The 14,372-nt window shown below is 39.5% G+C and overlaps 1 protein-coding gene and 1 long non-coding RNA gene across 6 annotated transcripts in view; one reads left to right on the top strand and one right to left on the bottom strand.

Moving 5' to 3' along the window:
• ankrd12 (ankyrin repeat domain 12) overlaps positions 1-13,833 on the bottom strand; it is a 172,856-nt gene extending 159,023 nt beyond the window's left edge. For 2 of the 4 annotated variants that reach the window (XM_060823837.1, XM_060823840.1), the window contains exon 1: positions 13,490-13,833. The gene's annotated coding sequence lies outside the window, so the exon portion shown is untranslated. The other 2 variants (XM_060823838.1, XM_060823839.1) reach the window with 2 other exon arrangements.
• LOC132815094 (uncharacterized) overlaps positions 13,654-14,372 on the top strand; it is a 56,176-nt gene continuing 55,457 nt past the window's right edge. For both annotated transcript variants that reach the window (XR_009644625.1, XR_009644624.1), the window contains exon 1: positions 13,654-13,925. This is a non-coding gene — a long non-coding RNA (uncharacterized LOC132815094). The remainder of the gene's footprint in view (positions 13,926-14,372) is intronic.

Genomic DNA, 14,372 nt, shown 5'->3' with positions numbered 1-14,372 from the left:
TACTTCAAAGGTTCATAAAAGCAGTTGACCACCATCTTGTCAAAACGATATTAGAGATGGTCAACAAATGCTAGTCCAGCCAGCAATGCTGACATCCCATGAAAGAACTCAAGTAAAATGGCTCTTACCCCCACCATCGTTATCTTATTGGTGGGCGTCAGCAATGTAATATCACCAAACATCATTGTTAGGTTATCTTTTTGACACTGCTCGTCACACAGTTCAAATCACTTATCAACCAAAAGCTGGTTGCATATAGATAGACAACTTCATTTTCCTTATAGTTACAGTTAAGGTTAGTGGAACAGCAGAACAAGTGAGCTTCTGTGCTCTGCAACTCTCATAAAACCATCCAAAACAACATTATATGGTTCCTATAATATAGATGCAAAGTTCCAGGGCACTTCACGAGAGCACCATAAACAAAGTGCAATACAAAAACATATTTGAGAGGTCTGGTGCAGTGCAACTGTGCCAATAATCCAGTAGTATAGCTAATGATCTTGGGATGTGAGTTTAAATCCTATCATGGCAGCTGGTGAAGTTTGAACTGATTAAAGAAAAAGTCTTGGATTTACAGTCATGCATCTCAGTCCAGTGACTAAGACAACTATAGAATTTTGTTAAAAACCCATTTGCTTCACTAATGTCTTAGAAATAAACCTGCTGTTCTTCCGTCATCTGCAGTGTGGTTGACTCTTAAGTGCTCTCTAAAACGATTAAGGGCAATTAGGAATAGGCAAAAATTAGGAATGGAGGTAAACACTGCAAATTATCAGTAACTGGCCTGACTTCTGGGAGAAAGATTATTAATATATCACGAAGAAAGCTGGCTAGAGGAGCTCCTAGGTATGAGACTGAATAACACACGATGTTTTTATGCTAGGCATGACATAAACCATACAAAATACATGCGTCCTGATCTCCATTGACTTGCAGTTTTACAAGAGGGCCTCAGTACCATGATCAATCAAACGCTGTCTTGATCTCAAGGGCAAATCACTCCTAGATTACCTGAAAATCAGCTTATTTGAATGCACAGACACCTCAATGCCGTATGACAGTGCTCTCAAGTAAATCATCTGGACATTCCTTCCTCCTTTCTAATGTCAGTCCAACTTAAAGGACATGGAGTGACTCATATTTCCCAGATGCCATCATTCTGGGATGCTAACTCAATCCCACACACTGGAGTCTTAACACACTGCTTATACTGCCACAATCCACATTACTGCAATACATGCCACTTTCTCAAATAACCATAAGATGTAGGAGAAGCATCATTCAACCAATTTATTTTTTCATACATTCGGGTTTGTATATAGGAAGCTAATTTTGAATTCTCAAATGTATTGTGCTAATTTTAATTTCTTTCAAAAACCCATTTGAGTAGCATGTAATTTGTCTGCTGTTGCCCTCCATTCATCGACCTCATGGATTGAAACCTGTCCCAATGTGATTAACAGTAGGAAAAATTTGAAAAATAGTTGTTCGTGGGATATTGATAATGCTGGTTAGGAATATAAAGAGTTTGAAATTATCAGTAGACCAGTGAACCAATACACACTTTAGATTTAAGACTGGTAAAAACATAAAATTAGTTAAGTGCTAGGAGATTAAATGCTGGAAGGGTTCAAGCTACCATAATGCACAGCATTCTGATTTTATACATGGGTAAGAATACAGACAACTGAAAACTGGCTTTGAGGCCATTGTTATCTTTGGCCTTTCCACAATCTTAGCCATTTTCAAATGAAACAAAATCGTGTTTTCTTTTTGTATATTCAGAGGCAGCCATGGTGTGGTAGTGAAAGATTAACCCAAAATTCCAGGTAATGTTTTGGGAACCCAGATTCAAATCCCACCACATAGATGGGTTTTACTGAACTCAGGAAAAATCTGGAATTAAGAGTCTAGTGACCACCACAAAACTACTTTTGATAGTCAGAGATATCTACGTTCACTGTCATCTTTGACCCTGATCTGGTCTGGCCGACACGTGAATCCAGACCCTTAATAATGTGGCCATTAGGGATGGGCATTAAATGCTGGCCAAGCCAGCTACACCAAGACCCCATGAAAAATCTAAAAAACAAACTCTATTTTAAACAAACATTCTGTTAATACTGGTATTGACTGACATATCTCTTGCATTAAATTCCCAGCAAAGGAAAGACAGAAAAGAACTGGGAAACATATTAAAGACTGCACATTATATCAATATGATCTCTAGAAAAGAAGTTCTACTTCAGTAATGTAACTAGAGAATACAGATTTATCCACAAAGACTCTGGAATACAAGTTCATGACATTAGGTGGGGCACCGCTCATGAAACACCTGCTTTCCAAACAGCCTACACTGTAAAATTCAAATTTCTCCAAAGCACGGGAACAGACTCTTTGGTCCAACTGGTCCATGCCGACGAGACATCCGAAACTAATCTAATCCCATTTGCCTGCACTTGGCCCATATCCCTCTAAACCCTTCCCTATTTATATACCCATTCAGATGCCTTTTAAAATGTTATAATTGTACTTGCCTTCGGTGCTCATTCCATACACTTACCACCCTTTGCATGAAAAGTTGCCTCTTAGGTCCCTTTCAAATCTTTCCCCTCTCACCCCAAGACCTTGTCCATTCACCCTATCCTTGCCCCTCAGTTTTACAAACCATCTACAAAGTTTACCTCTCAGCCTCTGACACTCCCAGGATAACAGTCCCAGACTCTCCCTATAGCTCAAACTTTCCAATCCTGGTAAGACCCTTGTAAATCTTTTCTGAACCCTTTCAAGTTTCACATCTTTCCCATAGGAGGGAGCCCAGAATTGCACACAATTTTCCAAAAAAATGGCCTAACCAATGTCTTGTACAGCTGCAACGTGACCTCCCAACTTCTGTACTCAATGCTCTGATCAATAAAAAAGCAAGCATACCAAAAGCCTTCTTCACTATCCTATCTACCAGTGACTCCACTTTCAAGGAACTATGAACCTTCATTCCAAGCTCTTTATTCAGCAACACTCTCCAGGACTTTACCGTTAAGCGAACAAGTCCTGACTAGACTTTGCAAAATGCAGCACCTCAGTTATCAAAATTAAGCTCCATCTACCACTCCTCGATCCACTGGTCCATCTGATCAAGATCTTGTTGTACTCTGAGATAACCACACCGCAACACGATGTCATATGCAAACTCTAGATTCCAAGGGTGGATTTCTCCTATACTTTTCTTTTGCTCCTTGGTCGAGAGAGAGACAAAATTGCATTCAGCAGACTGGATAGTTCAACTTCACAGAAATTACATATGGAAAATACTAAGATCAGCAAACCTACAACATTTGTCAAAACAAAATCAAATTATGTTTGTTGTGCAGTACCTTTAAACACAGAAGAACATGTTCAAAAGTAAACCTCCATCAAGGCCAAACTAAAATCAGATAAACAGTATAAATAAGACATAGGAGCAGAATTAGACCATGCTACCCATCAAATCTACTCTGCCATTCAAATCATGGCTAGCATCTTTCCCAACGGCATTCCCCTGCCCTCTTTCCCATAACCCTTAATCCCCCAACTAATCAAGGAACCCATCTGTCTTCAGACACATTCAAAATGACTTATTGCCACAGATTCACCAACCTCTGGTTTGAAAGAAAGTAAGCTGCAGATCAGAAATTAAAATTTCAAGCAGGAAGTTCCCACTAGTGGGTTAGTGTGAACTTGAAACTGTTATTAGTTTTGCATTCTAACAAAATACCAATGTTAGAAATGTTGCCAGACAACTTACTACAGACAGGAGCTCCAGGCAGATTTGGAGATGCTATAGAGGGAAAAGAGAGGCTAAATGCTTGGAGGAAAAGGATTAGCAGGATTTGACTCAGTAAATCACTAATGTCTGGGCAGTTGCTGAGAAATTTTAGAATCTTATTTGGTTGTGTCTTACATTTTAGATGCTGTTTGTTGCATATTTGATCACTTAATTCACACTTATGAATTCCTAGACTTATGGGAGATAGTATATAGACTGTTTTGTTGACCCTTGTACACTAGAAAACATTTTTAAAAGCCTTGGGAGCTTGTGACTTCATTCCTTTAGTAAATACTGATCACAATCATGGAATTTCCTCCCCAATGGCAATGCAGGTCTTCATTCCTTCCTTCAGCCTGGCAAGAGTAACCATACAAATCACAAACCTCATTACCACCTCGAGTCTCAGAGATATACAGCAGGGAAACAGACTAATTGGTCCAACTCATCTATACCGACAAAATACCACAACCCAATCTAGACCCACCTGTCAGCAGCCAACCCATATCCCTCCAATACCTTCCTATTTATATACCCATCCAGATGCCTTTTAAAATATTGCAATTGTACTAGCCTCCACCATCTTTTCTGGCAGCTCATTCCATACACGTACCACCCTCTGCTTGAAAAGGTTGCCCCTTAGGTTTCTTTTATATCTTTCTCCTCTCACCCTAAACCTATGTCCTCTAGTTCTGGACTACCCCACCCCAGGGAAAGGACTGTCTATTTATCCCATCCATGCCCCTCATGATTACAGACATTTCTATAAGAATATCCCTCAGCCTCCGACGCTCCAGGGAAAGCAGCCCCAGCGAATTCAACCTCTCTCTATTGATCAAATCCTCCAACCTTGGCCACATCCTTGTAAATCTTTTCAGAACCCATTCAAATTTCACATCATCCTTCCAATAGGAAGGCCAGAATTACATGTAATATTCCAAATGTGACCTAACCAGTATCCTGTACAGCCGCATGATGACCTCCCAACTCCTGTACTCAGTACTGACCAATAAGGGAAAGCATACCAAATGTCTTCTTCACTATCCTATCTACCTGAGACTCCACTTTCAAGTCGCTTTGAACATGGAGTTTAAGGTCTCCCCAGGACCTTACCACTAAGTGTATAAGTCCTCCTAAGACACGCTTTTCCAAAATGCAAAACCTCACATTTATCTAAATTATACCCCATCTGCCACTTCTCAGCCAAATGGCCCATCTGGTCAAGATCCCATTGTAATCTGAGGGAACCTTCTTTGCTGAGGAGAAAGGGAGGACTGCAGTTGCTGGAGATCAGAGCTGAAAATGTGTTGCTGGAAAAGCGCAGCAGGTCAGGCAGCATCCAAGGAACAGGAGATTCGACGTTTTGGGCATAAGCCCTTCTTCAGGAAATGTTGACTATCCCTAACCTTCTTTGCTGTCCACTACATCTCCAACTTTGGCTTCATCTGCAAACTCAATAACTATACCTCATGCTCACATCCAAATCATTCATATAAATGACAAAACAAAAGTGGACCCTGCACTGATCTCTGTGACAGTCCACTTGTCACAGACCTCCAGTCTGAAAACCAATCCTCCACCATGACCCTCTGTCATCTACCTTCGAGCCAGTTCTGTATCTAAATGGCTAGTTCTATCTATATTCCAGAAGATCTAAGCTTGCTAACTAGTCTCTCATGGGGAACCCTGTCGAATACTTCACTGAAGTCCATATAGATCACATCTTCTGCTCTGCCCTCATGAATAATCTTTGTTACTTCTTCAAAAAACTCAATTTTGAGAGACATGATTTCCCACGCACAAAGCCATGTTAACTATCCCTATTCAGTTCTTGTCTTTTCAAATACATGTACATCCTGTCCCTCAAGATTCCCTCCAACAACTTGCCCACCACTATCATGTGAGGAGTATTCCATCACACTTGACTTTTGGAGTAAAACACTCATGAGCCTGTAGTCCAATCCTCTCACTATGAAGGCCAACATACCATTCCACTTCTTCACTGCCTACTGCACCTACATGCATAGATTCAGCAACTGGTGCTGAGGACAGTTCTTCTGGCACTTCCCCTTTAGATGTCAGAGTGTCCATCAGACAACATGAAACAGGCACAGGAGTAGGATATTCATCCCCTACAGGTAAAAACAAGGACTGCAGATGCTGGAAACCAGAGTCTAGATTAGAGCGGTGCTGGAAAAACACAGATCAGGCAGCATCCGAGGAGCAGGAAATTTGACGTTTCGGGCAAAAGCCTCTATTCCCGATGAAGGGCTTTTGCCCGAAACGTCAAATTTCCTGCTCCTCGGATGCTGCCTAACCTGCTGTGCTTTTCCAGCACCACACTATTCAGCCCGAAGCCTGCTCCATTATTTGATAAAATAGCATAAAAGCCTTTTGCAGCTGCTCAGGAGGGCAGCTGAACAGCACCTTCAAGGGTAGCCAGGGACAAGGCAATAAACAGTGACCAGCTGGTAATACCTACATCTCACAAATGATTTAAAAAAAAACTAAACAAAATATTACTGGCTCATAACACTAGGAATTAACATTCAATTCAAACTAAATGAATGCTAAAGAAAACTTCTCTAGATAAACCATCCACCACAAGGTCCTAAACCCTGTCTAATACTGACATGACAAGAGTCAAGAATGAGAATAAATACTCTTACTAGCCTGGGTATGGCCAACTACTAATTTGATACTATCTACCTGACTAGTACCTCCAAGCTAGAGTATCTACGACCAGCATATTATGCCCATAGGACATTGAAAGTAGTCTTGGTGAGTTTATGCAAAGCATCTCCTGAACTCAAGAGCTCCAAGGACAATAAAGAAAAGTCAATACAGACATCACAACCATATCAGATCTGAGATTTTGGACAAGTATCCCCATGTCAAAATTCTTCATCCCACTCAGCAGAGTGGTCCAGTGTCACCAGGAGAACGGCAACTGTACAAGAAGGCATTCTATTATCTGTAGTGTAACTAATGAAAGGTAGTAAATGCTAGCCAATACCCACGTTAAAGTATGGCAACTTTAGCAAACTTTTTTCTGACAATCAACAACACTGAATAAAAGGCTCACCATGCAAAAACTAATCCTGACCTCAAAATTTACAAAATGTATTTTGAGTTACTTTTTTCTCAACCTTCAGGCTGCTTGAATATCTCCTGTTTTCTTTCCACACGGAATTCTCTTACTGACTGAAACTGTCGCAGCCTTGATATACTTAATGATCTAGCCTCAACAGCCTGCTGTGGTAAAGAATTCCACAGAATTACTACACACCAGAGAAGACATTCTTCTTCATCACTGTCTTAAACGTGTGTCTCTCACAAATGGAAACAATCTTTTCACATCAACATTATCAAGCCTCCTAAGAATCTTATGTTTCAATAAATTTTTCTCTCTCATTCTTCTACATTTCAATGAGCACAGGCCCAATCTACTCAACCTCCCAGAACAGTCCCTCCATTCTCAATATTAGCCGAGTTAACCTGGCAATGACAAGCATCATTTGATCATAGCTTATTAGATTACACTATCTTTATTTTCACTTTATCCTCCTTTTTTGGCCTTGTGCAGTATGTATCTTGTCTGTTCACACCATTTTCACAACTTTAAAAAATTGTAACTGGAAGGACACAATTAGCCATCTCAGGGAAAAAAAAATACTGCCCATAAAATTTTGTAGTCAGACCCTAATAACTAGGAGTGCAATTCTTTCTCTGGCAAAATGGTCAGGGAGGAGAAGGAAACATCAATAAAATGCAAAAAAAAATGCAGAACTAACTAGAGCCCTTTTCCAATACAGTGCCCATCATAGTGTTTTAGCATGTTCCAGAAGAAATCCAAAAGCTGTAGAGAAAATAGATTTTAGTAGGGTAAGAGAGGGTGTGGGGGGGGTGGTTGAAACACTGTTTGGTTGCTATCCAGAATCCCATATGAAAAACAAATAAGTAAATCATGCAATACCAGCACCATTTAAACTACTGGGCCCCGAGTTGTGTCACAGCCAATTCAGACAAGGTAAGTTTATGGTTTTATAAATAACGTCCTAAATTCAGCAATCGTGTTACAACCAATTCATGTTACAGGAATACATGCTATAGGATGCATACAAGTGTTTGACAAGGTCAGAAATCAGCTGAATTTTGATTCTCGTCTAGTATATCAACATTACTGAACTATAACTATATTTGAAAATATAAAACATACAAACCACCATACTAATAAAAGTTTCTACTTTTAAAAAAATTGATCTTTATCTCTTGAGCCTGGCAAGGGCAGCCATAGAAATCACAACCCTCACAAAGTATTAGAGATGTACAGCATGGAAATAACTTCCTCTGGCATAAAACTACATGTCAATTGAAAGTGATGACACCAAGATGATGCACACGATAAATCTGAAGACCCCCATTTTGCTTGAAAATCTTGGCGTATTATTAAACTGAAACACAGCCAGATATTTATGAAGCAGATGTTTGAATGCCTTTCAAAAGAGGGCAGCCATTCAACCCAAACATAATCGCATGGCATTCAAATTAAAATTCACAACACCAGGTTGTCCAACAGGTTTATTTGGAAGTTCTAGCTTTCCGAGCACTGCTCCTTCATCAGATGATTGTGGAGAATAAGATTGCAAGACACAAAATTTATAGCAAATGTTTTCAGTGTGATGTAACTGAAATTATATATTGAAAATGACCTGGATTGCTTGTTAAGTCTCTCATCTTTTAGAATGACCATGTTGATTTTAGTTCTTTCATACGTAAATTGCAAATTTTTTTAAAAAAGGTATATCCTTAAGTGCACTTTAACAATTGGTGCTATGTCAGCCCAGATAAGGTTTGAAGGTGTTAACATATGTCTGAAAGAACTGATTTACAGAATTTGAATGGATTTATGCAGTTTCTGAGCAAAGTAAAATGTATTTCTGCAAGTACAAAATCACCCCACAAACTTGTATGTTTGAGTGCGCATGGCGTCGGGGGTTAACATCTTCAATACCTTACCTGGGCTGACATGATACCAATTGGGCAGCTCAGTGGTTGGCACTGCTGCTTCACAGCGCCAGGGAACCAGGTTCGCTTCCAGCCTCGGGCAATTGTCTGTGTAGAGTTTGCACATTCTCCCCTTGTCTGCGTGGGTTTCCTCCGACAGCCCAAAGATGTGCAGGTCAGGTGAATTGGCCATGCTAAATAGCCCATAATGTTAGATGCATTAGTCAGAGGGAAATGGGTCAGTGTGGACTTGTTAGGCCAAAGGGCCTGTTTCCACACTGTAGGGGAGTCTAATCTAATCAATTGTTAAAGTGTACTTGAGAAAAAGAAAAGTTTTGTAATTTACATATGAAAGAACTGAAACTAACATGGTCATTCTAAAAAGTTGAGAGATTTAACAAACAATCCGATCTTTTTCGATATATAATTTCAGTTACTTCACACTATAAACTTTTGCTATAAATTCTGTGTCTTACACCTTATACTCCACAATCACCTGATGAAGGAGCAGCGCTCCAAAAGCTAGAGCTTCCAAATAAACCTGTTGGACTATAACCTGGTGTGTGATTTTTAACTTTGTACACCCCAGTCCAACACCAGTGTCTCCAAATCATTCAAAATCAAAATATGCTTGTATGCTATGCAAGTATTTATAAAGCGGACTTTCTCTGAAGAGAAACATAACATTATACAGTATCTTGTTTCCTTTGTATCTGTTATTCCCCCATCTGTTTCCCATCTACCTTGTATAATGACTGGATTAAATAGATTGACAGACAGACTAAGCCAAGAGCATCCATCATACCATGCTACTTGAGGCACTGGATCAGATTGAAAGCAAGTTGGAAATTACATTGTCGACTTAGCCTGACTCTTCACAAAATGGGTAGACTTACCAGAGTTTAAAATACAAATTGATTCTTCTGTTAAGTAGACTATTTGCATATCTTGGGTTTCCTATTCTTTTCCTAAGTTGCTGGTCGATTTATTTTAACACCCAAAACACAGGGTTTTTTGTGTGCTATCCTTATCACCCTTTTCAGAATCTATCCAATTGGGTTTCTCTACCTTATTTTTTGAATGGCAAATATATTTCCTCTTTCTATAATGCACAAGAAAACAATACTGTAGCATTATTTCTCTAAATTATTTCAATATTAAATGTTTAGAGTGACATGTAATACTGTGTCTTTCAAGCACATTATCTTATAAAAAGTAATTTAACGTTTACAAAGAAAATGTAGAAAGATGAAAAATCTTAACGAGTCCAATGTGAGGTTTAGGTATCACATTAATTCTATTAATAGCAATTGTAGATTGACAATAAAATTAAATACCAACTGCACAAATTGGTAATCTACAAAATGTGCTGAGATTGAAAACGTGAACATGCTTTTTGCAACAAGGCTGATCACTTGAAGTTGACTTAAAAGATATTGGTAATGGAAAGCAACAAGTCCTACCTGGCAGTATCTTTGGATACTGATAGAAATTTTCCATGCTCTAAATCATCATCCACTTCTTGAGGAGATACATTGCAGTGCAAAAACAGAATATGTAAACCCATTCAACCTAGATTCAACATTGACAGTCTGAGTTTGTTTGCGATTTATACTGCAAACACTAATTTTTCTCCACTTCGAAGTGAATAAAATTCCAATGAATTATTTTTTAAGGCTCTCTTAATGCAAAGACATATCGAAGGAATCAGTGATAGCGACATTACAAAATTCTTTGAAGAAACCAAAACTAATACACATTATTAGACAACATAAAAAAACTTCAAAACTGATCTTTAAATTTAATCTCACCAGCTGAAACAAAAATTTACCTTCAACATTAAATGAACATTTATTTTTAATTGGACAAGATTCCTCTCTATTCCACAAAATGCTCAATAGATTTTGCAAATCATATGCAATCAGTATTTATTAAAAGTCTAATTCTTTTCACCATCTTGTTTAAGTATGCTTTTATTCATCTGATGAGTACAGGATCAGGTTTTCTGTTTTATTGGTAAGCATGTCGACAGTCATTGACCACCTGTACTCAAATGTAAATAGATATAAGCACTATGGGTATTGTTCCATTAGTTTACCTCAGTAAAGTTCTCCAAATAAAAAAAAGTATTGGGAGGATTCACAATTCTTGTGGTGAGAAAACTACAGACTAGGAATCTGCAATGAGGAAGGGGTGGGGCAAAAAGCAGATAATGCAGCAGCTGGAAAGAGCACTGGATTCAGTAAATTCGTTGTTCAAGTGGAGTCAGCATGGGAAATGGACTGAAACATCTCCCTCTGATCTGTAAATGTTCAGCTAAAAGAACATGTGGACATAGTAATTCTAGATTTAAATTTATAAGACTAATGGAGCTAAAGTTAGAGAAGTGGTAGCAACAATCTAAAGAAAAAGATTCAGTTTTATCAATCTTAAAGAAATTCAACTCAAAAAAAATCTGATGATTCAGCAAAACACTTTTCATTGAAGGAGTGCAGTCAATCTGATTTTGATTTTTATATCTGTCCCCAAGCAGTAGATCTCTTACAATGTTTTCTTCTTCCGTTTTCAGTCAACTATTTTAGCTTCAGGGCTACATAAGGTTATTTGTTTTTTATTTGTACACGACCCCAGTGACATTATCTATAAATATGGGTCAGGTTTACCACAACGTTCATTGTTTAATTTCACTAATATTTAGTTGAAGAAAACAATGACTCATCCAAGATTTAATCATCAGACTGGTAGTTATTTGTGAGGCATAGAAACAGCTTTGGCACTGACAATGCAGGTGGAGGTAAAATTAGGTTATTGCAGCAGAAGTGAGTCTCATGGGTGTCAGCCAGGTGCAATATATTTTCTTTTAAACAAATCAGAAAACTTTGTTTAAACCTGGCCTCAATGCCACATTTCTTCTATATTTGAAGCATGTCATAAAATAGACCAAGAAAACACCCTTCAGCAGATCTAACAAATTTAGCTGCTTAAAAATCAAACCCTCTGACTTATGACCCAATACAATTCAAAATCGAGGCCGAATGAAAAAGTGATACTGGCTCCTACTTAAGGTACTTCAAATAGTATTTTGCCACCAAATCGCTGAGGAAGAAAAATCTGAAACACCAACGACTAAAGCCTGGAAGCTCCCTAAATATTTGAGATCATTATTCAAAACGGTAGAAATGTTTCTTGCCAGAGGCATTTTCAATGTCCAACATATTTGCATTCTATGTAAATGACCAAGTACAAAAATGCTTTCTTCTTTGTGTCTTGCGTATTTTGTGTTGGGGGCGGGGGAGAGCAGATAAAATAATGTCATTGGGGCAGTAAAGAGTCTGCAGTGTGTGGTGTTCCGATTCCCTCATTTTAAGCCACATAATGTCATTCCAAGAGCTCATTTTAGTCTTACTGAAATAACATAATTTTGCGCATAACACTTTTATGCCGCTATAAATAAAGCTTTAAAAGGAACACAAAACCATTTCCTGTTTACTAAACTGGACCCGATTCTCTCTGCGAACCAAATCTGATTTCACAGACGCACACGCACAAAAGTCACGATTTACGAAGCTTTAAAATGTCTGCATTCCCGAGAGAATTGTAATTCGCACTACCAGACTGCTTCATCGTAATCAAATTTACAAAATTAACGCTATTCGCTAGACCCCTTATTTACTCAATATGTGTTTAGAGACACTCATTATTTTAAAAACCTTCATCTCATTATCGACAGATTTGAATTACTTTCCCTTTTGTCCTTCTAGAATGATCCTGAACCAACCTGTGATTCGGTCATCCAACACTTAATGAAATGGTTGGTCAGTCTCAGTTTCTTCCTCTGATTACAGCAGCAGCCTATCATTATGAGATTACCAACATTATTTGCCAAACGGATTCGGGCAACCCACACACAATACTTACCACCAAGCCATTATAAGCATAAAGCCATTTTAATACAGCACAAGACGCGTCACCACTGCCGTGCCTCAAAACTACAGCATCAAAGAGAAACTGCTCTCTTTCAAATGAGTGATAGAAGACCGCTTTCCTTCAACACAAAACCCAATCCGTTCAACAGCATCAAAAACTCTCAGGCAGCAGCAAATTAAGAAAAACATTTCCCTGCAGTCATCCTCATACAGTTGTTTTCTGTGCAAACATTTACTCCTGAATCGTGAGGGAGACTGCAGGGAGAGGGTGTGGGAGTATTGAAATCAAACAAAACAAAATAAATTAAAACAAAAACATTCGGAACAGGTTTTGGCCACACACCCCCACCAAAGGAAAGTGAAAAGGACACAGATGGACGGCTTGGACCAAAAGAGTAGGACAGGCTCTCACACGCCTTCTTATTTCATTCACAACACGTTATAAGCCGATTACTGTCGCGGGCCTGCGCTTTCATGAAAAGCGTTCCCGTTAAAACATACATCAATTCACTGGGTCGGCCTTTTACCTTCTCGGAGGGACGTAGGAAGAAACGCGTTGAAAATTGCTGTACCGGAGAGGGAAGGGGGGGGGGGGGAAGGGAAGGAATTCTTTTTTTAAAAACAAAACCTCTGTACACCCACCGGGAAAGCAAGACGCTCGCTGTACCGTTGTGTTGCTTTTTTAAAAATAAATGATAATACATACACATATTAATACCATAAAGAGAGAAATTATAAACGGCGAGACCTTTGATAAGGTTCCATCTCCGGGACGGCCTTTGACTTTCCGCGGGCCCAACGTTTCCCCCGATTGGGCGAAACCCCCTCACGTGACCCGCCAGCCGAAGACTTTTGTTACGGGTCCGCCGATTGGTCCGTTCCCGGAGCTCGGCCCGGCCCTGTCGACGGTTTATAATTTTTTTAAAAGAGGAAAAAAAAGGATCGTCTGCTTTGTACAAATGTACGTGTAGATAAATATCGTTTCGATTCTCCCAGACAAGTTACCGATGGGTATGTTTCTCATCCACCCACCCCCCTCCTCCCCGTGTCCGGATCCCTCCGTTGGAGAATTAACGACAGCTCCGACTCTCGTTCCCGGCATCCACTGGCGACGCTTCACAATCCCGTGACGTAACGTCTCCGAACAGACTGGAATGTTCTAGAAAAACCTGGGGCTCTGTGCAGTGAGTGAAAGAACAACTTGTAGTTGCGTCGATCGTGTAGAAAATTCGCGTGAAAAGTCTCGCAGTGTTTTTTCTAAAACCTGCCCAACCCTCCTTCCCCCCCCCCCGCCACTTTCGTTTCGCTCAATTAATTAAAAGGAGAGGTTGGTAAAATTTGTAAAGTACTGAATTTCGTTAGTGTCGATAGTGAAGTGAGGTGGGGGGTTGAACTGTAATAAATAATTGGAGGTGATCTGGAATAAATAATTTGGGGTGATATTTTGGTGGACGAAGCTGGTGCAGTATTTTTCTTATTTGGGCGAAAGCTTATGGCTGCTCGAGAAATTTCATGCAGCAGCTGTTTGCGGAGGGAATGGTTTGCTGTCGATGACTGAAATGGGAGGGGGATGGGCTGCCTCCGGGCGCTGTGAGCACTTTCGTTGTGTGTGTGGGTGGTGGAGGAGTGTG

Source organism: Hemiscyllium ocellatum, chromosome 4, assembly GCF_020745735.1.
Source record: "Hemiscyllium ocellatum isolate sHemOce1 chromosome 4, sHemOce1.pat.X.cur, whole genome shotgun sequence".
NCBI lineage: Eukaryota > Metazoa > Chordata > Chondrichthyes > Orectolobiformes > Hemiscylliidae > Hemiscyllium > Hemiscyllium ocellatum.
Note: the sequence above shows the minus strand (reverse complement) of the source record. Positions and strands in the feature narration are given on the sequence as shown.